The sequence below is a fragment of the Erpetoichthys calabaricus genome, chromosome 6 (assembly GCF_900747795.2).
Source record: "Erpetoichthys calabaricus chromosome 6, fErpCal1.3, whole genome shotgun sequence".
NCBI classification, from domain to species: domain Eukaryota; kingdom Metazoa; phylum Chordata; class Cladistia; order Polypteriformes; family Polypteridae; genus Erpetoichthys; species Erpetoichthys calabaricus.
The window spans coordinates 149,176,051-149,201,972 of NC_041399.2; the positions used below are offsets into that span (position 1 = coordinate 149,176,051).

At 39.2% G+C, this 25,922-nt stretch overlaps 1 protein-coding gene across 1 annotated transcript in view; it reads left to right on the plus strand.

The window, feature by feature from the left end:
• Nucleotides 1-25,922, plus strand: part of vps41 (VPS41 subunit of HOPS complex) — a 198,518-nt gene that overhangs the window by 17,028 nt on the left and 155,568 nt on the right. The window lies entirely within an intron of this gene.

Consider the following 25,922-nt stretch of genomic DNA (forward strand, 5'->3'; position numbering starts at 1 on the left):
ATTTAGTATTTTAAAGAACACAAAAAATAAATAAATAAAGATAAAATGTGCCAAGAAAGATTTCCCCAATTAAGAATGGTGTTGATCACTTTTATTATTTATGAAGCACCCTAGCTGGAGACTGTGTTATCCAAGGACTACCCTGTGCTGAAATATTAATTAGTTGTTCCTCATATTGTTAATTTATTTATTTTAAGTAATACAGGACTCATTTTCCTATTTTTAGTGTTACAAGCTGGATTAAAACTCCTCCAACTGAGCATAATGAAGATAGTGGAGTTGTGAAGGCTAATATGATAGAATGTTTAGTAAGCAGTAATGCTCTGTCTGGTTAAGTAGGGCTAATAGAGGTTGGGGAATTACAATTAACTGTATTATTCAGGAGGTGCTCACATCCTAATCTTGCACTGTTTGTGACAGATAACCCCCTCCCCACCACACACACACAACCTACCCCAACTTCACAACAGAGAAAGGATATGACTTCAGAGGATACTGAGTGGACTTGTCATTTTTTTTAGATAGACTGCTTCAATTATCAGCAAATAAGGCAGCCACCAAAGTAGTTGTCCTTGCTTGTTCAATAAAGTACATGGTGTTGTCCCAGGCACGACAATTACTTTTGCATGGTGTCTTTTTTGAGATTCAGCTTGCCAGATATCAGTCAGCTCACTTTATACAAAGTACACCACAAAATCACATTCAATGCAAGCTGTTTTCTTCATACTGACTGACTAATAGCAAGGGTACTGACAATGTATCAGTTGCTTATAATTTCCCATTATCATTGTCCATTGTCTATGGTTGCTGTTTTTTTCAGGGCATTCTTTCATGACACTATTTCATTAAGAGTCTGCCATATTAAATGTTGAGAAATCACATGACAACACACAATTGAAAATGGTAGCTACATGGCACAAAAAAAAACCTCTTAAGTGGCAATGTGGGTGTGCACAGCACCTGACACATCATGAAAACAACACTGCTTGGAAAGTGAGCAACAGAGTAAAAAAAAAAACATAACCAGAACATGTAGTTCAAAGGTGTGAGCGCATATCAAAATCTCTCACAGGCAGGATCTAGTCTCCGTTAGATTTTGATTAGACAATATCAAGTTTTTATCTGAGGAAGAATGTATTTTGTCAATTGCAGATATTCTTTTGTTACCTGAAACTATCTCTGCATCTGCATTCTGCGCAGGAATGTATTTTTTTTTATAAAAGTGCTGCTTTGGTTTGGAAATTCTTTCCTCTTTAGTTTTCATATTTTGCAAGAAAGCTTTTCAACAAGATAATGGAGAAGGAAAGTGACCTATGATGTTGCCTTTAGCAAAATTTGTAACTTGCATGTAATGGATGAATTATTTTATGACATATTTACAATATACTGCAATTGTTCAAAATGTACAGATATATAATACACAAATCCCTGAAGGTGTTCATGTCAATATGTGCCATGTATTGAACAAGGAGTATTTTAAGGAGGGGAAATATATGTTTGGCTTATAATGATGTAATTGATTATAGCACATCCTCCTTCACATTTTGTCACCACTTGATACCAGTTTTTCATTGATTAATGAGCCACTGAACTTGCAATAGGTTTGATGCAATTTTTAGTTATCGGTACACAAAGTAGGAATACGAGATATACTTTCCTCTTTTGGTGGCCGATCATGTAGTTATAAGTTTGCACTTTTGCTTGCAGAATATTTCTTTGCTCGCAGAAGCTTTCTTTGGGTGTCCCATTTTTCCCACCCAACATCAGAGAGATAAACAATTTGGTTCAGCTGGACTGGTTTAAGGGAGTATGAGTTTTTATGCTTTGCAGTGTTGTATTGCCATTACGTATAAGGCTGATTCCTGGCTTGTGTCTTTTGATGACTATGTAGACTGAAGCTTCACATGAAGTAATTATAGAAAAAGAAGATTCTGGAAATAGATGACTGTCTTTGACTTCATTAAGCAATTGCAATGCAATGCTTTAAACATTATAATGTTTCCATCCAGAATATACTTGTTGTCTGCAATTTAGTGAATTAAATATTTTTATTGAATTCATATTTTTGAAGTCTTGACTTTTTTGCTTTAACTATTGAGTATCGTTTTTGTTCAAAGTTAGTTGTAGACTTAAACTAGCATATAATTCTGTTGTATGTCTTGTCAAGATGGAATGATATTTTTTTAATTTTTGTTGATGTGATTAGACTGCATCGCTTTGCTATGACAAGCCAAACCTTGGATCCATTCAATAGTCTTATGAGGTCAATCTGAAAATTCGAAGAAAGCCAGCATTGTTCACATTGTGAATGTGTGGGTCCTGCTCCATACTCCCTCTTCCAGTTTGGTAGCCTTTTGAAACTGACGCTGTCAATAATGTAACCGAATGAGCTTGGTAAATGGGGACAAAACAGGCTAAGCAATGGGATGGTGGAAAGGTGTTAAGTGCTTTTATTAAAACAAAAACCAAAACAAAAGTGTCCAAATAGTGCTGTGCATTAAAATGTTTTCAATAAATAAATAATCCATAAAAAAAGGTGAAAAGTGGAGGTTAAAATCAATAAATATTTCCATTAAAACAAGGTTAAAATCAACAGGCTGGAAGCAGTCCCTTTTTTAAACACCTGGAGCCTTCTCCTTTTAACTGGCGGCTTCTCTGCTTCTCCCATATGGGCCTTGCCACAGAGGAGTCACCCTATCAACAGGTGCAGCTGACCTTCTACTGGTCTGGTTGCCTTCCTTCCCCTGGCTATGTACCGTTCCCTCGGTGGACAGAGACTCGGGTTCCCCCAATGGCCAGGGTGCTTATGCTGGGGTTCAACCTACCAAGCCTCCCCAACTCCTGCTGCCTTACGTGGCGAGCCGTCAACCTTCTTAGTCACTCCAGCTCCTTGAAATCACTCAGCTGGAGTGACCACTTCCAACTGCCTCCTCAGGTGTCAGCCACACACTCCTTTCAGCTTCTCCCAGCTGTCTGCTTCTCTGCGGCGGGCCTGCACATGCATGGGGCAGATTGACTGTCAGGACAACGCCCGACCTGTTGCTGCATCCAAATGGTGCCATCTTTCGCCTTTCGCCTTACGCATTGTTCTTATGTGTAAGTGGACGTTTCTTGCAGAGAGGGCTTCTGTTCTATTTCTCCGATATAGAACCCTCATCCTCATCTGAGTTCACCTCTGTGATAGCACGTCTTTGTTTAAAAACAGCAGTGTCAGATTGGGGGGGAGCGTGAACTTGACTGAGAGAATAAATCTGAATTTAAAAAAAAAAAAAAGAAAAACACTAACATTTACAAGTACCATAAATTTACACCGGCTGTTACAGACTCAAATCAAATGTATGTTTTTATACTATAATAGTAACAATAAAAGCAGCTCACTACTCAAAATGGACAAGCTCGGAATTGAACTGGGAACTTCTTGATTACGAGTCAGCAGTTCTTAACCGCTACACAACCCAAGCGGTCGTGTCAGCATCGTACCTTAACCCGATTTCTTTTTCTATCGTTATATTCTTGAATAAAAGCGTACTTGTTTTGTTATACTTGTACCTGTTGTGAAAGTATGTATTTGATATTTTGGACTTCAAGTCTTCACACATTATACTCTTCATGTCTACATTTTGTCAATTATTACTAAAATATGAGAAGTGTTTCTGTTTGTTATGTGTTCAACAATTCCTGCCTTGCATTTCATCCTATAGTTACACCAAGTATCGTTGTAGACATCGAACATACATGAAATGTATGTATTCCAAATGATGATTATATTATTTACCTTCTAAAATTCCAGGCACCTCACACCCAGATAAACAAGACTTGAGCTCTTTAACTTGAGCTTAGTTGGGGGGTTGGGGGGATAGCATGCTTGTGCAGCATTTACAACATAAAAGACACTAAGGTGCAAAGGAATTTAAGGTGGGCCGGGATTACAAGTTTTTTTTTGTATGTTTCAGGGATTAGAATTTGTGTTAACACTGCTTAAGTTATGACTTAGCAGATTTAATACCTATGTAATTCTACAGTATATTCTTGATATTAGAAGAAATACAGATCATTGAGAAGAGCTTTTTTTAGTGTGCATAAAACGTTAAACTCATATTCCAACAAGACATCTATTCGATTGATATACTGTACTGTAGCCAATCAAGTGCAGTAGTGACTTCAGGAGAAAGAGCCTTTGAATGGTGTGGCCTACAGGGGGTGCACAGCTCCCCAACCTGACACAAGACAGATGCAGGAGACAAGTTCAGTGCACACGTTTTTACATTTTTTTTTCTTGTGGGAGGCACTTTCCCTCATTTCCCACCTGTTCAGTACAGTTTGCAAGCACAAAAAGGGACAATAGACAGCACTTTCTTTTTTTCCTTGTTTTCCTTCCTTCCTTCCTTCGTTCCTTCCACCTCCACTCCTCCTGGCAAGCTTTGTTTCCCTTCCTCCCGACTTGTGGTTCCTGAATGGAGTGAGGTGGCTTCTTTTGTGGAGCACCCGGAAGTACTCCATGTGTCCCGTAGTCGTCTTCTGACAGCACTTCTGGGTGTGGCGAAAGTGCTACAATAAAGGGCTCTGCATTTCCTACAGCACACCCTGGCTGCACCCACGGGACCCAACAAGCTGTACCAAACTCCAACTCCCATGAAGCCATGTGGGAGTCTGTGGTGCTACAGCAACCCATTGGAGCTGCCCTGCAGTGTTCTGGGGGAGATAATGCCCTGATCATGCTTTCTCCCCCGGTCCTTCCATTATCGAGGCGTTCCGACCTTCCACCATAATGGTCATTCATAAACAGATTTAAATCTAACTGAAATATTTGGAAAGACTTTAGTATTATGGTCTGGAAGCCAAACCCGACTTAAAGAATAAATTTGGTATTTCTCAAGTCCAAGTTATTTCTTGACCGATCAGATATATATTAATTGCCACATGAAACTGTATTCTAAAGTGAAGCATATGTTATAAAAAATAACTAGGCTGCTCTTTTTTATTTTTTATAATGGAGATAATTGATACTGTGGATCCATCGTAAACAAAACCCTTAAAACTTGCAGAATATGTGCAATTTGAAGTAGCAAAGTTTTTGATCGAGGAAAAAATGCCTTCTTCATTTCTGATTCATGCTTGTGACAACAAAAGAAACTGGAAATCATCTTCTTCTTTCAGCTGCTTCCATTTGTGGTGGCCACAGCAGATCATCTTGTTCCATATCTTCCTGTCCTCTACATCTTGCTCTGTCACACCAATCACCTGCATGTCCTCTCTCACCACATCCATAAACCTTCTCTTAGTCCTCCCTCTTTTCCTCTTGCCTGGTAGCTCTGTCTTTAACATCCTTTTCCCAGTATACCCAGCATCTCTCCTCTGCACATGTCCATACCAATGCAATCTCGCCTCTCTGACTTTGTCTTCAAATGCACAAGGTAATACTTAAAATTGTTTATTTACTTTTGTATTTACTCCCACTTTTTGTATATTCCATTGGAAGTATTACATTTAATTAGAAAAACATACTGTATGTTATTTTGAAGTTTTAGAAAAATAAACATTATGGTTTAGTACATTACAATCATAATTTGCAAAGTAAATGAAAGCTACTTGAGTAAAAGTAAAAAAACAGATCATAAGCTACTCAAGTAAATTTACAAATATGCTTCTTCAGTGTTGTGTTAGCACATTTTATTATTACTTATTATTTCTCTGACGCCTTTATCCAAGGTGACTTACAGCATTTTGTGCTGGTCTAGGTCGGCTCCACACTACCTGTTCCATCCAGGAGCCTCTTGAACCCAGATCATCGATAAATGCAAGGGGTTGGTGCAGAAAGGTGCCAAAGTGGTTTTATTAAACAATCAAAAGAAAAAAGTGTGCAGTGCAGTCAATCCATAGTAAATAAACAATCCATTGAACCTTAGTGATCATTGAGGTTAAAATATGCAGTAAATAGTTCATAAAAATGAGGTTAAAATCCATGCAGGAAACTATTCTTAAAAACCGCACAAGCCCCGGTGCATCCCTTTACAACTGACGTCTCCCCGGCTTACCCTATTTGGGTCTCGTAGCATGGAGAGACATAACACAACAGGGACAGACAATCCTCAGTTCCTGCTCATGTCCCTGCTGCCAATCCCACGGGCGACATGGTGCCACCAAACTTCCACTCCTTCGACTCCAGCTGCCTTCTCCAGCCTTGCGGGGGAGTCCTCTGGAGTATGTTGGTTGCTCCTGCTCACAGACTGCTCAGCAGGATCAACCCTCAGCCTCTTCTTGAGTGTTTGCCACACATTCCATCCTGGAGCTCCAGTCCCGTCTACCTGCTTCCTCATTTTCACCCTTGCTCTCTCACTCGCTCCTGCCCTTCTTTCCATCCTTTTACCTCTGCTCTCATTCTCTGTCAATTTTTTTCCTTCCTCCCCTCTTTGTTGTGCAGGTTCCTTTTATATTGCCTTAATTGGGCACAGGTGTAAAACTGTCCACATGAGATAATAATGAGGCACCTGACTGACATTCGCATTCACACACCCAGCCAGGCATCCCAACCAGCCCTGGAGTGAAGTACATTTGCACACCCGTACCCAATCCAGAGCCTTCATGTTACCTGATTATTTATTTAAAAAGTCACCGTGAGCCATGGACCACTCATCACACATTTGAGATACCTTTCTTATTCTTTCGGCTGCCTACCGTTAGGGGTCACCACAGCGGATCACCTTTTTCCATATCTTCCTGTTCTCTACATCTTGCTCTGTCACACCCATCACCTGCATGTCCTCTCTCATCACATCCATAAATCTTCTCTTAGACCTCCCTCTTTTCCTCTTGCCTGGCAGCTGTATCTTTAATATCCTTTTCCCGATATACCCAGCATCTCTTCTCTGCACATGTCCATACCAGCACAATCTCGCCTTTCTGACTTTGTCTACAAATCGTCCAACCTGAGCCAACCCTCTAATGTACTGATTTCTAATCCTGTCGGTCCTTGTTACACCCAATGCAAATCTTACCATCTTTAACTCTGCCATCTCAGAGCTCTCTCTCCTGCTTTCTGGTCAGTGCCACCATCTCTAACCCATATAACAAAGTTGGCCAGATCTTCCCTTTCACTCTTTCTGATAACTGTCTATCATGGATTACGCCTGACACTCTTCTCCACCCATTCCACCCTGCCTGCACTCTCTTTTTCTCCTCTCTTCCACAATCCCCATTACTCTGTACTGTTGATCCCAAGTATTTAAACTCCTCCACCTTCAGCAACTCTACTCCCTGCATCCTCACCATTCCACTGACCTTCCTCTCATTCACACACATTTTCTCTCTTGTTCCTACTGACCTTCATTCCTCTCCTCTCTAGAGCATATCTCCACCTCTCCAGGGTCTCCTAAACCTGCTCCCTACTCTCGCTACAGATCACAATGTCATCAGCAAACATCATAGTCCAAGGGGACTCCTGTCTAATCTCATCTGTCAACCTGTTCATCACCATTTCAAATAAGAAAGGGCTCAGACCCGATCCCTGATGTAATTCCACCTCCACACTGAATGCATCTGTCACTTCTACCGCAGACCTCACCACGGTCACACTTCCCTCGTACATATCTTGTACAACTCTTACATACTTCTCTGCCACTCCCAACTTCCTCATACAATACCACAACTCCTCTCGGCACCCTGTCATATGCTTTCTCCATGTCCACAAAGACACAATGCAACTCCTTCTGGCCTTATCTATACTTCTACATCAATACCCTTAGAGCAAACATTGCATCTGTTGTGCTCTTCCTTGATATGAAACCATGCTGCTGCTCACTTATCATCACCTCCCTTCTTAACCTAGCTTCCACTACTCCTTCCCATAACTTTATTCTGTGGCTCATCAATGTTATCCCCCTGTAGTTACTACAGCTGTCCACATCCCCCTTATTCTTAAAAATCGGTACCAGTACACTTCTCCTGTACTACTCAGGCATCCTCTCACTTTCCAATATTCCATTAAAAAATCTGGTTAAAATCTCCACTGCCATCTCTCCTAAACACCTCCATGCTTCCACAGTTATGTCAACTTAACCAACGGCCTTTCCATTCTTCATCCTCTTCATATCAGTCCTTACTTCCTCCTTGCTAATCCGTTGCACTTCCTGATTCACTTTCTCCACATCATCCAAGCTTCTCTCTCTCTCATTCTCTTCATTCATCAGCCTCTCAAAGTACTCTTTCCATCATCTTAACACACCCTCCTTGCTTGTGAGTACGTTTCCATCTTTATCCTTTATCACCCTAACCTTCTGCACATCTTTCCCAGCTTGGTTCCTCTGTATAGCCAATCGGTACGTGACCTTTTCTCCCTCCTTAATGTCCAACCTCTCAAACAACTCACCTTTTCATTAGCCTTCACCACCTCTCTCTTCACCTTGCGCCTTATCTCCTTGTATTCTTGTGTACTCTCTGACTATCCCACTTCTTCTTCGCCATCCTCTTCCTCTGTATACTCTCCTGTACTTCCCCATTCCACCACCAGATTTCCTTTTTTCCACCCTTACTACTTCTACTGTAGTTGCCCAGCTGTCCGGTAACTCTTCATTGCCACCCAGTGCCTGTCTTACCTCCTCCCTAAACTCAACCTTGCCGACTCCCTTTTTCAACTTCCACCATTTGATCTTTGGCTCTGCCCTCACTCTCCTCCTTCTTGATCTCCAGTGTCATCCTACAGACCACCATCCCATGCTGCTTAACTACGCTTTCCCCTGCTACCACTTTGCAGTCTTTAATCTCCTTCAGATTTACTCTTCTGCATAGGATGTAATCTACCTGTGTGCATCTTCCTCCACTCTTGTACATCACACTATGTTCCTCCCCTTCTTAATATACTTATTCACTACAGCCATGCCCATCCTTTTTGCAAAATCCACTATCATCTGACCTTCTTCATTTCTCTCTTTGACACCATACCTACCCATCATCTCCTTGTCTCCTCTGGTCTCTTCACCAACATCCAATGTCCATTGAAATCCACTCCAATCACCAGTTTCTGTCCCTTGGGTACACTGTCTATCACTTCATCCAACTCACTCCAGAAATCTTCTTTCTCATCCATCACACACCCAACTTTTGGGGCATATGCACTAACATTCATCATCACACCTCCAATTTCCAGATTCATAATCATTACTCTGTCTGACACTCTTTTCACTTCCAAAACACTCTTGACATACTGTTCCTCCAGAATAACCAACCCCTAGCCCATTTCTCCTTCGTCCACACCATGATAGAACAATTTGAATCCACTTCAAAGTTTCTACCCTCAGTTCCACAATCTTTACCTTCCTTCTCTGCCCTTTCCTTTAGACACGTCTCCCCCCCTTCTACTCCTTCTTCGGCCAACAGTAGCCCAATTTCCACCAGCACCCTGTTGGCTAACAAAGAAACTGGAAATAATGTATTTTATTACAGACTAGCAAAATACCCGTGCTGCGCAGCGGAGAAGTAGTGTGTTAAAGAGGTTATGTAAACATATATATACATATACATATATACACATATCTACATATACATATATATACACATATATATATATATATATATATATATATATATATATATATATATATATATATATATATATATATATACATACACATATCAACATATACAGTGGTGTGAAAAACTATTTGCCCCCTTCCTGATTTCTTATTCTTTTGCATGTTTGTCACACAAAATGTTTCTGATCATCAAACACATTTAACCATTAGTCAAATATAACACAAGTAAACACAAAATGCAGTTTGTAAATGGTGGTTTTTATTATTTAGGGAGAAAAAAAAATCCAAACCTACATGGCCCTGTGTGAAAAAGTAATTGCCCCCTGAACCTAATAACTGGTTGGGCCACCCTTAGCAGCAATAACTGCAATCAAGCGTTTGCGATAACTTGCAATGAGTCTTTTACAGCGCTCTGGAGGAATTTTGGCCCACTCATCTTTGCAAAATTGTTGTAATTCAGCTTTATTTGAGGGTTTTCTAGCATGAACCGCCTTTTTAAGGTCATGCCATAGCATCTCAATTGGATTCAGGTCAGGACTTTGACTAGGCCACTCCAAAGTCTTCATTTTGTGTTTCTTCAGCCATTCAGAGGTGGATTTGCTGGTGTGTTTTGGGTCATTGTCCTGTTGCAGCACCCAAGATCGCTTCAGCTTGAGTTGACGAACAGATGGCCGGACATTCTCCTTCAGGATTTTTTGGTAGACCGTAGAATTCATGGTTCCATCTATCACAGCAAGCCTTCCAGGTCCTGAAGCAGCAAAACAACCCCAGACCATCACACTACCACCACCATATTTTACTGTTGGTATGATGTTCTTTTTCTGAAATGCTGTGTTCCTTTTATGCCAGATGTAACGGGACATTTGCCTTCCAAAAAGTTCAACTTTTGACTCATCAGTCCACAAGGTATTTTCCCAAAAGTCTTGGCAATCATTGAGATGTTTCTTAGCAAAATTGAGACGAGCCCTAATGTTCTTTTTGCTTAACAGTGGTTTGCGTCTTGGAAATCTGCCATGCAGGCCGTTTTTGCCCAGTCTCTTTCTTATGGTGGAGTCGTGAACACTGACCTTAATTGAGGCAAGTGAGGCCTGCAGTTCTTTAGACATTGTCCTGGGGTCTTTTGTGACCTCTCGGATGAGTCGTCTCTGCGCTCTTGGGGTAATTTTGGTCGGCCGGCCACTCCTGGGAAGGTTCACCACTGTTCCATGTTTTTGCCATTTGTGGATAATGGCTCTCACTGTGGTTCGCTGGAGTCCCAAAGCTTTAGAAATGGCTTTATAACCTTTACCAGACTGATAGATCTCAATTACTTCTGTTCTCATTTGTTCCTGAATTTCTTTGGATCTTGGCATGATGTCTAGCTTTTGAGGTGCTTTTGGTCTACTTCTCTGTGTCAGGCAGCTCCTATTTAAGTGATTTCTTGATTGAAACAGGTGTGGCAGTAATCAGGCCTGGGGGTGGCTACGGAAATTGAACTCAGGTGTGATACACCACAGTTAGGTTATTTTTTAACAAGGGGGCAATTACTTTTTCACACAGGGCCATGTAGGTTTGGATTTTTTTTCTCCCTAAATAATAAACACCATCATTTAAAAACTGCATTTTGTGTTTACTTGTGTTATATTTGACTAATGGTTAAATGTGTTTGATGATCAGAAACATTTTGTGTGACAAACATGCAAAAGAATAAGAAATCAGGAAGGGGGCAAATAGTTTTTCACACCACTGTATATACATAAATATATACACATATCAACATATATATATATACACATACATATACACACATACATAAACACACACATATACATCCATCCATCCATCCTCTTCATATATACATATATACATACATACATAGTGCGTTGTAACACGGGCTGTGATTGTTACATGGGAGGGAGACGACAAATCACAGCTTCCCGCTTTTTAATCGGGCCTGTGATTGGTGCTTTGACTGATGCCCAGATCCCACAGTATGTCCCCTTAGGAGAGGCGTTAGGCAAGTGTAATTGAATAGCGGTGCTGCAAGTTTAGCTTTACACCTATTTTTAAGGCTTATTGACTGAAAGAAGCTTTCATGAAAAAACTTAGGGCTTTGCTACAGGATACACCCTCCACAAGTTAAGGAAGTAAAAAATAAAGGTATATATTTCTGTTTTATTTAAACCTTTTAAGTTTGTATGCGGGCGGCATGGTGGCGCAGTGAAAGGTGCCAGTTAGGAGACTCGGGTTCGCTTCCCTGCGTGGAGTTTGAATGTTCTCCCCGTGTCTGTCTGGGTTTCCTCCGGGTACTCCGGTTTCCTCCCACAGTCCAAAGACATGCAGGTTAGGTGCATTGGCGATTCTAAATTGTCCCTGGTGTGTGGGTGTGTGCGCCCTGCGGTGGGCTGGCACCTTGCCCGGGGTTTGTTTCCTGCCTTGTGCCCTGTGTTGGCAGGGATTGGCTCCTGTATTTAGGATATAGCGGGTTGGATAATGGATGGATGGACATTTGTATGCATAGCCCCATTTGCCTGTTTTCGTTTTTTTTTCTTTCTTCAGTAATATTTCAGTAAACCCGGAGCTTGTCAGTTCAAATCCTGGTACTGATACCACTGTGTGACCCTGAGGAAGTCACTTCACCTGCCTGTGCTGCAAAAAAGAAAAGTAATGTAACAAATTGTACCTCAGATGTTGCAAGTTGCTGGAATAAAGGCATAAGTAAAATAGATAAATATGTATTATACACATAGGAACTATTCATTTATTTTCAGTTAAGTCATCTGCAGCAAAGCTTTATAAATGAGGGTTTCTCCTTTTTAGATAGTGCAAACTGTTTCTTCTTCATTGAGGTTTTCTCTTGGAGAGGTTTTTTTCATTTCATTGAAAATTAAAGCAGCAGCTGCCAAAATATGTAGCTTTCTTATTAATTTTTCAACATTGTGTAAAATAAATTTATAAAGTAACATAAAAGGTTTAAATACTGGTTATCCTTTTAAACTAAAATATTACTAAAGAGATACAAAAAAAGTAAAATGCATATGTCCTTTTTCTTTAAGGAGATTAAATATTACTGAAGAAAGAAAAAAAAAACTAAAACAGCCAAATGGGGCTATGCATACGAACTTAAAAGGTTTAAATAAAACAGAAATATATACTTTTATTTTTACTTGCTTAACTTGTGGTGGGTGTATCCTGTAGCAAAGCCCTAACTTTTTTCGTGAAAGCCCGTTTCAGTCAATAAGTCTTAAAAACAGGTGTAAAGATATTGACAATAAGCTACGCAAACCCACCAAGACATGGAATCGTTTAAATCAAGTATCATTACAACTTCCTTTCTTAAAGAGAAGTAAGGCAGTACTTATAAGCTTAGTAATGTTACACATTTCAAATGCTACTTCGATAAACTTTATCACTTCAAACAACTGAACTATCCAGAACATTTCAGGCATACATCCAGCATTCAAACTATGTATAAAAAGCACAACTGTTAAAGGAATTCAGCACTTCTTAATTGAAAATGTTCCTTTAATTGTCAACATGTTTCAATGAGTCGTTCTGGTGGTTTTACTTGACGTTTTGATCTTCTGGTTAATTGTGTTTGCAGTTGAGATGTTCTTTCCTGATTTATACTTGTTTTCTCGTTAATATTTGTTTCGCTGGTGTTATTGTTCTGATTAGAGGTTATTGGTCCTTTGATGTCTCGACAGTTTCTTCTTAGAACAGCTCCTATTACGCAATTCCGTCACATACTGGTCTATTGTTTCGGCGCTTTTCTGGAAACATGTAAAAAAGTTGTGACGCTCAAACGTCACATTGCGCTTTGGGTTGCAATACGCTTTGAATTTTTCAACTATTTTGTTCAATTTCATATTGTCTCCATCTTCTTCAAACTGAAAATTGTTATACACCTCTAGCGCCTCTTCGCCAATTACATGTAGAAACATAGACGCTTTCATTTTTTCACTTTTCCTATCTGCTTCAATCACAGCAAGATACAACTCGAATCTCTGTTTAAATCTTTTCCAATTTTCAGCTACATTTCCCTTTAACTGGAGATTTGGTGGGGGCTGTAATCCTTCCATATTTTTTTTTCTCTTTTGCTAGAACGTCTTAGCGCTTTCTGACCACGTTTTCGGGTTACTCACAGACACGAGACTCGTTCAAAAGCTGAACCTCTTCTTCACATTCCTCTTCCAATCCGCCACTTCTTACACCATGTAGTGATCTTGTTAGGTTCGTAGTTTAATCAATACACAGGATTGAAAGATATAAAAACTTTTTAATAGACAGACTTTAGAGACATTTACTGTACATGTTACTACTCGTTCTTTAGTTCACGCCCATTCTCCTACTTGCATCGGCATTCACAGGCATTACTAATCATTCTGTAAGTATCCCTTAATAGACCTTACTAATCAACTATCATTACAAAATCCAACGTGGTTTGTGCCCTTCAGAATGAAAGCAGTTTGCATTTACTTTTTTAATAAAAGGCGAGCTTTTAAGCCTGACAAATCACAACGTGAATGCACACGTTTAATTGCACATGTGTTAATATGTATGCTTACACAGTATTAAACCCACCAAGACATGGAATCGTTTAAATCAAGGCGCTGTGCTACCTTCTTCCAGATCGGCCCCAAGGCGTTTCACGTGATTACATAGGAGGCATGATGACGCGATACGCGACTCCGCCCCCGTCCATTACAGTATATGGACAAAAAATAGGTTCCAGTTATGACCTTTACGCTTTGAACTTTGAAATGAAACCTGCCTAACTTTTGTAAGTAAGCTGTAAGGAATGAGCCTGCCAAATTTCAGCCTTCCACCTACACGGGAAGTTGGAGAATTAGTGATGAGTCAGTCAGTCAGTTAGTGAGGGCTTTGCCTTTTATTATTATAGATTCTTGGCACTATTTTTTTGAGGTAAGGATTTGTATCTTGCGCACTTGTCTTCTCAGACCAGGCATTATTGGCTGGAGTTTTGACACCTTTTACCAAACTATTTTCTGCTTGTTATCTTACATTTGTATCTGCAATTCTGTTTCTTCAGTAGTTATGTTCTGCCTTGGCTTGTAATAACAGACAGATTAGACTCACTCATTTGATTATTTTTTCCTAAATGCTGCCTGCTTTTTGCCTACAGCCTTCTGTGTTGCCATTTTACATAGAGAGATTAACATAGAGTGTTGGTGTAGTGAAAAGAGCACAAACGTGTTTCATTGTACTTAGTACAAATAACAGTAAATCTGAACTGAATAATTCCACTGCATTGCATTTTTAATAAAAGCTATAGATTTTTGAGAGAGCTAGGCCACCGCCAAGTCATATATGGTGTGGTGCGTTGTGCACTCATATCAGTGAAAGCCAGAAATTGCACAGTGGGGTTACCTGGAAACAACTGGTTGGGCAAGCCACATGCTATTTTTAAATTCTAAAACTTTTTGTGTACTGGAGGCAAGTTGCAGGGGGAAAATAGTTTAGTATGGTTTGATTTCTTGACAATCGATCTAAGGTCCGGGTTCACCTTGGAGGCTGAGTGGCTCAAATGACTGATGACTAACATAAATAAAACAAAAACATTTAGGGGGGACTGTCTTCTGAATGGGGGGTCATGGGGTGTAGCTTTGCCCTGATGTACAATATAAAACAATTCCTCAGAAAATGAAATAGACGTATTGTGTGTGAGAGCAGATTGAAGCACCACAAACCAATTATCAAAAGCTTTTAATGCATGATGAGTTCCTCCTTTTGAGGATATAGTCATAAAAGAAATGAGGACAACATTAATGAATGACTAAACTCACAGAAATTCACTAATGCCAATCAGTCTGTAACTACACAAGGAAAATGTTCAAACTCCATGTAGAACATGATGCTGTTATCACTCTGTCAGTGTTTGCCTGAATAGGCTGCATTTGCTCTGCATCCCTGCCCTGGATAAGTGGGTAAGGAAGATGGATGGATGGATGTATTCATTCAATAATACTTGAATGAAGCTATGATAGGGATACATTTATCAGTTAAGTGGCAGCAGGGAATATTGTAACAACACGAAGTACTATGGAAGAATAAGTGGCACACAGACAAAAGCAGCCATTTAATGGTCCCAGAAAGGACTATTGTCCCCTTATTGACCCCTGCTTTTGGCCTCGGCAGATGCTACTCTGAAAATATGACACTTGTTCTAGAGATTGCTGTCCTTTTAACAGTTCATGCCAGACTGACCGTTGTCTTTTCTAGGTTGGGTTCAACCTCTCATGCAGTTCTGCATATCTCATTTAAAACCACTTCAGCATACATGGCTCTGCACTCCCCCTGTAGAGTCTCACCTGCTTGATCTCTCACAAGTCAGGTCACTATAGTATCTCTGCAAAATAATGAAATAGGCTTCAATATAGTAAAAGAAAGTAAGAGACTGTAAGTGTGACTTTTTTCACTTGTTATTGTCTAGCTGTTTACAGAACAGAGACATCAATTCATATCTGGGAATTAACATTCAATTATGTCAATAATGGTGCCTGACACTGACTCTTTGAGGTGAATTTTCATCCCTGGGACCAAAGGATGTTATGGATGAAGACAAGCAGCGAAGTGAAGTGCATAGCCAGTCTCATTTTAAAATGGCTGACTATCACAACAATTTTTTTACATTTTTTTAAAACAGCATGGATACACTCTTTTGTGATGTGTGTAATCTCAAGAAGCGAAACTTGTTAACATTTTTGTATTGAAAATTGGATGTATTTGGTCAGGCTGGTACCCATTAGCTCCATTATAAAAGGTAAGAGTGATTAATTATTAATAAAATTTGATTCACTTTATAACTCAATTCGTCAAATTTAATATATATCATTATTGTGAAGAAGTAACTTTGACTTAAAAAAAATATTAAATTATCCTTTAAAACTATCAGGTGATTGTAAGATTTTACATTTTTCTTAATTTTTGTAGTACTTTAAAATTGTGTTGACTGCTTTAAAGTGCTGTATGAATTGTGCGAGCCAAATGATTGTATCATATATATCAGTGTCAAGACAATTTTAATGAAATTATTTTAATAATAATAATACATTTTATTTATTTGTAGGCGCCTTTCTAAACATTCAAGGACACCGAACAATAGACAAAACACAGATTATAAACAATAACTAAAATGCAAAAGTTAAAATCAGACAGAGCAATTGTAATCAAAGAGAAAAAGCAGTCTTAAACAAATGAGTTTTAAGTTTAGATTTGAAAAGTGAAAATGATTCAATATTTCTAAGCTCAGGTGGTAGTGATTTCCAAAGCTGGGGAGCAGAGCAACTGAATGCTCTGCTCCCCATAGTGGTAAGATGGACGAAGGGGACAGTCAAGTGGATGGAGGAAGAGGATATAAGGGTACGGGAGGGAATGGCTACATGGAGGAGGTCAGACAGATATGGAGGGGCAAGGTTGTGTAATCTAATCCATTAGAAAAAATAAAAATGTTTGATTATAATAAAGTGTACTTAATGCTAAGCAATATAACAAGGGATTTGACATAAATGGCAATAGTAAAGTCATATATTTAACACTAGAATTACCGGAGCCTACGAGAAAACTCGTAAATCCGGCCCAACTTAAATCCATTTGCACCTCTCCGTCAGCGTCTTTTGTCCTGTAAATGTGCCGATTAAGACAAGCAGCAACCAGCCTGCTATTCCATCCTCCCACCATCGCAGAACGTTCACAAAGTTCTCCCAGCTCATGCCTTGGTTGATTATCTGGGAGTGAAGTGCTGGAGTTTTAGAGTGGAAATAATAGATTGTTATTTGGAACACATGCATATCATGTGTGTTCCGTTTCTACAGTAATCTGTGTAAACACATTGTTAAAACAGAAACTTTTTCATATTTTAAAGTAAATTAAGCCTTACAAGTTGAAGCAAACAATTTGCACAGGCGTCCCAACTTCCTGTGATTACTTAAAAAGCCCACTGTCTTTCTATTTTTTTTTTTTTAAATTTTTTATTGATTTTATTGAAATCACACAACATTCCATACAAATACATCAATTTTACAAGAATAGAATTGAGAACAAATCAACCCCCACCCCTGAGAAAGAGAGCATGGCCAGCAGAAGATAATTTAAACCTAGTAAGAATAAGAAAATAGATAAAGTAATACATTAATATAGATAAATGGAGAAGACAAAAAAAGAGAATAGGGAGAGAATCTGCTTCCTCAGTGCTTTAAAAGCTTATTCTAAAATGTTATTGATTAGATCCTGCCAGGTTTGGAAAAATTTCTGCACAGATCCTCTAAGTGAGAATTTTTTTTTTTTTTTTGCAATTTTAAATAATATATAACATCAGTCACCCATTGACTTAAAAGGGGGGAGTTAGAATTCTTCCAGTTGAGCAAGATAAGTCTACATGCCAATAGTGAAATAAAGGCAATTACAGTTTGTTTGTCCTTCTCCATTTTAAGCCCATCTGGAAGTACACCAAACACAGATGTTAGTGGATTAGGAGGGATTGTGACACCAAGGCTGTCTGAAAGGCATTTAAAAATCTTGGTCCAAAATGATGTTAGTTTGGTGCAGGCCCAAAACATGTGACCCAGTGAGACTGGATCTTGATTGCAGCGTTCGCAGGTTGGATCTTGCCCTGGAAACATTTTGGACAATTTTAAGTGAGACAGATGTGCTCGATATATAATTTTTAGTTGAATAATTGTAGCTTTGCGCATATGGAGCTCAAGTGAATTCTCTGCATTGCTATCTTCCACTCCTTTTCTGATATGTTGAGGGAGAGATTCTTTTCCCATTGTCCTCTTGGATCTTTGAAAGGGAGGGACTGTAAAATGGTTTTATATATTGCAGAGATGCTGTCTAAGTCCTTGAGACTGAAGAATATATTTTCCAGTATAGAGGAAGGTGGGAGATGAGGGAAATTGGGCAGGTTCTGTTTAACAAATTTTTAAATTAATTTTAACAAATTTTAATAAATGTGTTGCTGGAAAGTTAAATTTAGAATGTAACTGTTCAACGGATGCAAAGACGTTGTCTATGTACAGATCTCTAAGTGATTTAATCCCTAATGTTTTCCAGACATTAAAAACTGCATATGTTTGCGATGGTTGAAAAAGGTGGTTCTCGTGCAGTGGTGCCACCGATAAAAGATTCTCTATCTTAAAATGTTTCCTACATTGGTTCCATATTTCGAGTGAGTGAAGCACTATTGGGTTATTAGTATATTGGCAATAATTTGCATTTATTGGGGCGCAAAGCAAGGAATATAAGGATGAACTGCAGGATTCTATTTCTATTGCAGACCAAGCCTGCATATGTTCATGTATTTGTGTCAATGTCCATGTTTTAATATGTTGTATGTTTGCTGCACAGTAGTAAAATTGAAAGTTAGGTAGAGCCATGCCACCTTCTACCTTTGTAGGGTTGCTGTTTGGATACGTGGATGTTTTGAATTCCAAATAAATGTGGTTATGGTTGAATCTAATTTCTTAAAGAACGATTTATTGATGTATTTTGTAATATTTTGAAATAAAAAGAGTATATTGATCTTAACAATGTTAATTCTTCCAGCTAAAGTGAGATGAAGGGTTGACCATCTATGCAAGGCTTGCTTGATTTTTCCATACAGACAGCAAAATTTTGTTGATAAAGAGCTTAATATTTACTTGTGATGTTTACTCCTAGATATTTGAACTGATTTGCGATAATAAAAGGGAAGGTGTCCAATCTAATATTGTGTGCTTGAGAATTCACAGGGAAGAGCACACTTTTAGTCAAATTAATTCTGAGATCAGAAATCTTTTGGAATTCTGTTAGGACTGTAGGCACAGTATTTTGTGGGTCTGATATATACAGTACCATATCATCTGCATATAAAGAAATTTTCTGTTCAAGTCCTTCTCTGATAATCCCCTTTATCTCATAAGCATTTTGAAAGTGAACTGCCAGTGGCTCAATGGCGATTGCAAAATGTAGTGGTGACAAGGGGCATCCTTGTCTGGTACCACGTTCTAGTTTAAAGTAGTCTGAATTAATGGTGTTAATACAAACTGAAGCTTCTGGATTGGTATACAGTAGTTTAATCCATGCACAAATGTTCGGGCCAAACCCAAATTTCTCCAATATAGTGAAAAGGTAGTTCCATTCAATCATATAAAATTGGTTTTCATCATCCAAGGATAATAAAATCTCTGGGATGTTTGACTTTGCGGGTGAGTATATTACATTAAACAGGTGTCTAAGATTGGACGCTAAATGTCAGCCTTTAATAAATCCAGTTTGATCTTGTGATATTACTGAAGCGCACTTTCTCCATCGTTCTAGCTAGGACTTTGGAGAGTATTTTAACATCATTATTCAGAAGTGAAATTGGTCTGTATGAAGCACATTGTAATACATCCCTATTTTGTTTAGGAAAGATGGTGATTGATGCTTGACGAAAGGTTTGAGGTAGAATTTTATTGTGTCTAGATTCTGTTAATGTTGCTAATAGGAGGGGAGCTAGCTGAGTGGAGAACTTCTTATAAAATTCGGCAGGGTAGCCATCGGGGCCTGCTGATTTCCCTCTCTGAAGTGACTTTATAGCATCTAGTAACTCTGGTAGCGCTAGAGGTTTATCCAATTCCTCTGCACTAAGAGTATCTATTTGTGGTATCTGTAATGCATCCAGAAATGAATTAGATTGTGTGTTGTCTTCTTTAAACTCAGTAGAATATAAGGATTTATAGTAGTCTCTAAATGTGTGCATTATATTTTTATGGTCAATGATTATGTCTCCATTTGTGTTGGTAATTGCTGGGATTGCATTGCGAACTTCTTGTTTGTGGATTTGTTGAGCTAGAATCTTATTAGGTTTCTCTCCATGTTCATTGTAATGATGTCTTGATTTAAAAATGAGTTGTTCAGTTTCTTTAGTTGTTAAGAGGTTGAGCTCTGAATGCAGAGCTTGCCTTTTCCTATGAAGAGCCTCACTTGGACACCTGGCGTGTTCTTCATCTATTCTAGTAATTTCATTGGTTAGCTTTGATGCCTGCTTGCTTTCCAGTTTATTTCTGTGGGAAAGATATGAGATAATCTGTCCTCTTAAGAAGGCCTTCAGGGTTTCCCAGAGTGTCCCTGCAGAGACCTCTGAGGATATATTTGTCTCTAGAAAAAAAATTATTTGTTTTGATATAAATTCTGTAAAGTTCTCATCTGCTAATAAAAGTGGGTTAAGACGCCATCTGTGAGATGAGTATGTAGGGCATAATGATTTTATCTCCAGGATCAGAGGGGCATGGTTGGAAATAACAATAGCGTCTTACTTGCAGGATTTAATCGTATGCAAGAAATGGTTATCTACAAAAAAATAATCAATTCTTGAGTAGCAATGATGCATTGGTGAGTAGAAGGAATATGTTCTTGAATTTGGGTTTAGAAATCTCCAGGGGTCTGATAAGTTGTGGTCAGTTACAAACTGTGTAATTGTCTTTGCAGTGTTAGATGTCATCGCCTCTGTTACAGGAGACCTATCTAGGTCTGGATTTAAAACACAATTAAAATCTCCAGCCATTATAATTTTAGGAGTGTTCACATTGGGAATGGATGCTAATATATTTTGGATGAATTCTCTATCGTCCACATTGGGTGCATAAACATTTATCAAAATCACTTTACAATTAAATAAATTACCCATAACAATGACGTATCTCCCTTCAGGATCAGATACAACATCTGATACTACAAATGAGACTGTTCTGTGTATGAAAATTCCCACACCTCTAGTTTTTTTTGTAAAGCTAGAATGGAACATTTGGCCAGTCCAGTCTTTTTGCAGCCGGAACTGATCCTTGCTTAATAAGTGGGTCTCCTGTAAAAATACTATTTTAGCATTTAGACCTGTTAGGTGAGAGAATACTTTCTTTCTTTTTAATTCATGATTCAGGCCTTTAACATTCCAGCTCACAAAATTAACTGTCCCGTCTTGGAGACAATGATTCTGAATTTTTGATGTCATTTTGTAGTCTTAACCAAAAGTGAGACTGCTTTGACCTTAATTTCAAATTTTCCCAGGGGTTATTGCCATGCAGTCTGTTGTTACGTTGGGTAATTATAATTAAAAGGATTAAAAGAATAGATTAGAGATAGCTTGCTCTCTTTCTCTCCCTCCCTAGTCCCCCCACCCCGCTTTGCCTCCCCACGTGAGGCTGAACCACACTTCACAAAGTCCCAGTCCTCTGACATACCTAGAAACAGAGCACGTCCAAAACAAAAACAAGCCCCCAGCAGCGGTGTATGTGAATTAAAATAGAGATATCTATTGCCAATACAGTCTAAATTCTATAAGCATAAAATATAAAAAAAGAAAAAAAAAAGAAATAAGAAAATCTTCAACATTCTTGAAATGTTAAGATAGAAAACCCAGGGAATGGTGTTAAACAATGTCCTTTATAATAGTAAAAAAAAAAAAAATGTTACTAATTTAATTTCTTCCACACATACATACATAAACATGTATAAATGTAATTAAAATAAAAACAAATAGTGACAGAGATGGAAAAAGGATGTATAATTACGGTACCAGTGTCATTGCAAGCGGATCAGGCAGCCGGTGATATCTTCTTTACGATGCCATGGCAGGGTGCATTTCAGGAAAGTGTCGGGATCAGCTTTCTTAACTCTTTATCTGCTTCCTCTCTACTGGTAAATATGTAATGTTTGCCTTGAGTTTCCACTTTCAGTTTGGCAGGATGCAAGAGGCTGTTTCTGATATCGGCTTTTCGTAAGCGCTGTTTAATATTATAAAAGGATGCACGCTTAGCAGCTGTTGAGGGTGAGAAGTCGGGGAAAATACGAATTAGGTTATTTTCAAACATAGTCTCTTGTTTTTGTCTGAGAAGTGACATTACATTTAACTTTGATTGTAACTTCTCGAAGCACACAATAAAAGTCCTATGCTTAGAGTTGTCCGAGCCCCGTAATGCGATAAGCTGCAGCTATCTCAGTGTCTGATTTAAAGTCCTCTCCAATTATTTTGGAGAATAGTTCAGCTACGAATTTCACTGGGTTTGGACTTTCGCGATTCTCAGGTAGACCTTCAATTCTAATATTATTCCTTCTGCATTCATCTTCCAGAGCAGCAAGTCTGTCTCCAAGTTTTTTGCATTCGGAATTTGTGGCTGTTGCTTTTCCATCAGCGGTGGATGCTAGATTTTCGGCTGTTTCGATTCGAGTCGTGAATGTCTGCTTAACATCCTTCAGCTGATCGGCAAATATGCTCAGTTTAGACGCATTTTCCTGAATGTGCTCCTCAATTTTTTCCAGCATACCTTTAAAGGCCGCCTCAAAGCGATTATATACGCGTTTCTCCGAGTCTTTATTATCCTGCTGCAGCTCTTCCAGCTCCCGCTGCAGCTTCTCACTTGCCTTCTCGCTTTTCCTCTCGTTTGTCTTGAGCATACTATTTATTTCTTTCTTTATATCATTCTTTATCTGTTGCTTGAGCTCAGCGATCATCACCTTCAGTTCGGACAGATCATTTCTGTTTTCGTGCACAGTAGGTGAAGCAGCGGGCTCTATAACAGCTGATGTTCCCGGCTCGCGAGGAGTAGGTGAAAGCGTGGACTGCAAGGCCTTTTCCAGTTTCAAGTGATCTTCTCCAATCGGTGAGCTATCGTGACCTGCATCACTTGCACATTCGCTCCCATTTTCGCTCTCAACTGGAGACGATGCAGCGGACCGTGGTCCAGAGGAGTCTGGGCTTTCACCTGTCTGTTCCAGGTCAGTCTCTGATAGACCGTACCTTGAACTTGAGCTTGGACTAGCCTGTGTAGGCTTGGATGTAACTTTAAGTTTCTTTTCCCTTTGTTTCTGACCCCCTTTCTTGCCGGCCATGTTTATATATGCTTGCATATACTGTAATAGAACCCTTGGGTTTGATAAATACAGGATAGCTCGGAAAAATAAGAAATAATAACACCGCTGCTAACGGAGCTCAGCTTCAGATGTCCATGTACCGCAACGGACGAGACCAAAACCCACTGTCTTTCTTAAAGCAAAGTTGAAACAGACAGTGTTACTACACCCTCTGAAGTACTTCTTAGACAATATTACACTGTACAAAGTTGTAAATTGCATTGATAATGCAAAGGAAATGGCAATTAACAAATGAAATGAGACAGAGCATTATTAGCCTTAGAAGTGCAGGCCTTTCACTTAGAGAAATCATAGTATCAGTGAGCACTGTATCCTACACAATCCAACCACAATTGAAAACTTTGATCTGGCAGACCCATGGTCGCAACCCATTCAGATGGCAAGTTTCTGAGGGTGGCCATCTTCCATGATTGGCACCTCACAGCACAACCGCTTCAAGCTCAGCTTGACAGTGGTCGAGAAAAGAAATTCTCAGGTTCTACTGTGAAGAGGAGACTTTATGCTGCAGTTTTGAAAGGGCGAGTGGCAATAAGAAAGCCAATCCTTAACGGACAAAGTAGGGCCTCGAAATACCGGATGTGAACTACTGCAGAGTGGAAGAAGGTCTTCTGGACTGATGAATCAAAGTTTGAAATCTTTGGTTCATCATGCAGGGTGTTTGTACGCCACCTAGCTGGTGAAAGGATTGTTCCTTTTTTGCTATTGCTTATTTGTTCTATGCCTTGATTTCATGAAACATTAAGACATTAAACTGCATGCATTTCCATAAAAACTGAAAAAATTGAAGTGTTCTAAAACATTTTAGTGTAAGTGATTAGTTGAGTGAGGTATGTTACAAGTAAACAAAAAATGGGTTTATGGGTGGAGTGGTGGCTCTGAGGCTAAGGATCTGCGCTGGTATCCCGAAGGTTGCCGGTTCGAATCCCCGTCACTGCCAAAAGAGATCCTGCTCTGCTGGGCCCTTGAGCAAGGCCCTTAACCTGTAATTGCTCCAGGGGCGCTGTACAATGGCTGACCCTGCGCTCTGACCCCAAGGGGTATGCGAAAACTACCAAATTCCTAATACAAGAAATTGTATAAGGCGAAATAAAGAACAAAAAAAAAAAATGCTGGGGTGCCTCAAAGTGAGATTTGCAAATGGCTATAACTAGTGCTGGGAGGTGTACCGTTTCATACCAAAAAACATTTTTTATTTTTGTTATGATATGGATTTTTCTTATACCGCAACACCGGTTTAAATAACCTAAACAATGTTCGGAACGTGGCGCAGCGGGAAAACTGTTTATGGGGGGACCTTTTTCACTGCTACACTGCTAAATACGCATGCAATGGACTACATGTGTTGGTTCAGTGGCAACTGGGCGATGGTCAACTCGGGAAAAGGACAACTCTGCGAAAGACAACCTGGCGAAAAGACAACTCAGCGAAAGACAATTCGGCAAAGAAACAACTTGGCGAAATACAACTCGGCGACATCCTTTACCAGTTAGGTAATAGTTATGTTCAAAGAGATTTTTTAATTATATTTAAATGACAACGTAATTTAAAATGTTGAAAATAAATGTATATAATTGACGAACAAACTTTATTCTGCAGATGGAACAAACTCTATCTTACATTATCTTCTGCAACCAAAATTTCAAATCCTTTATATAAATTGTATTGATTGTAATCGTATGATAATGATATTTGGAATACAAAAGGTGACCTGTGAGTATGGCTTAAGGAATATCTTTACTCTCAACGTATTGGGACTCTCATAAAGCAGGAGATTCTGTGGATTTTCCAGTGCCCTACGTTGTCATTTAAATATCATTAAAAAATCTCTTTGAACCTAACTATTACCTAACTGGTAAAGGATGTCGCTGACTTGTCTTTTCGCCAAGTTGTCTGTCGCCCAGTTACCCCTGAACGACATGCGTTAGTGGAGGTATTGAGCGGTGAAAATGGACAAAGAACATTCCGAAACTGAACCTGTAGCAGACGATAAAGTTGAACATGATGACACAGAAGAACTTTTTCCGAAAGAAGGAGCCGTGTCTGTTGTCTGGAGATACTTTGGTTTTAAAAGGTTGGATGTGAACCAAACAATTATTTACTACAAATGCTGTTGACCTAAAGTTGTTGCCGGAGGCGGCAACACAAGCAATTTACTGCAACACCTTGGCCGCAAACATGCTTTGGAGTACCATGAATGTATGGAACTAAGATTGGCACCCTCCACATCCTCAGGTAAAACTGAAAAAGCTAGAGGACACTTGAGTCAGACGTCCCTTGTAGACATGTTTGTTAGAGGTACTGCCTACGACAAAAAAAGCAAGCGGTGGATCGAAATAACCAATGCCATTACAATCCATATAGCTAATGTGTCAGTGGACAGAGATTGTTAACATTAACAGAAAGTGTAGTTGGTTTACAAAAAATATTGACTACTAGTCAACCCGTGGCGTAGCATACGCCGCATAATTATGTATTGATGGGTGAACACTTCCTGAACGACACAGT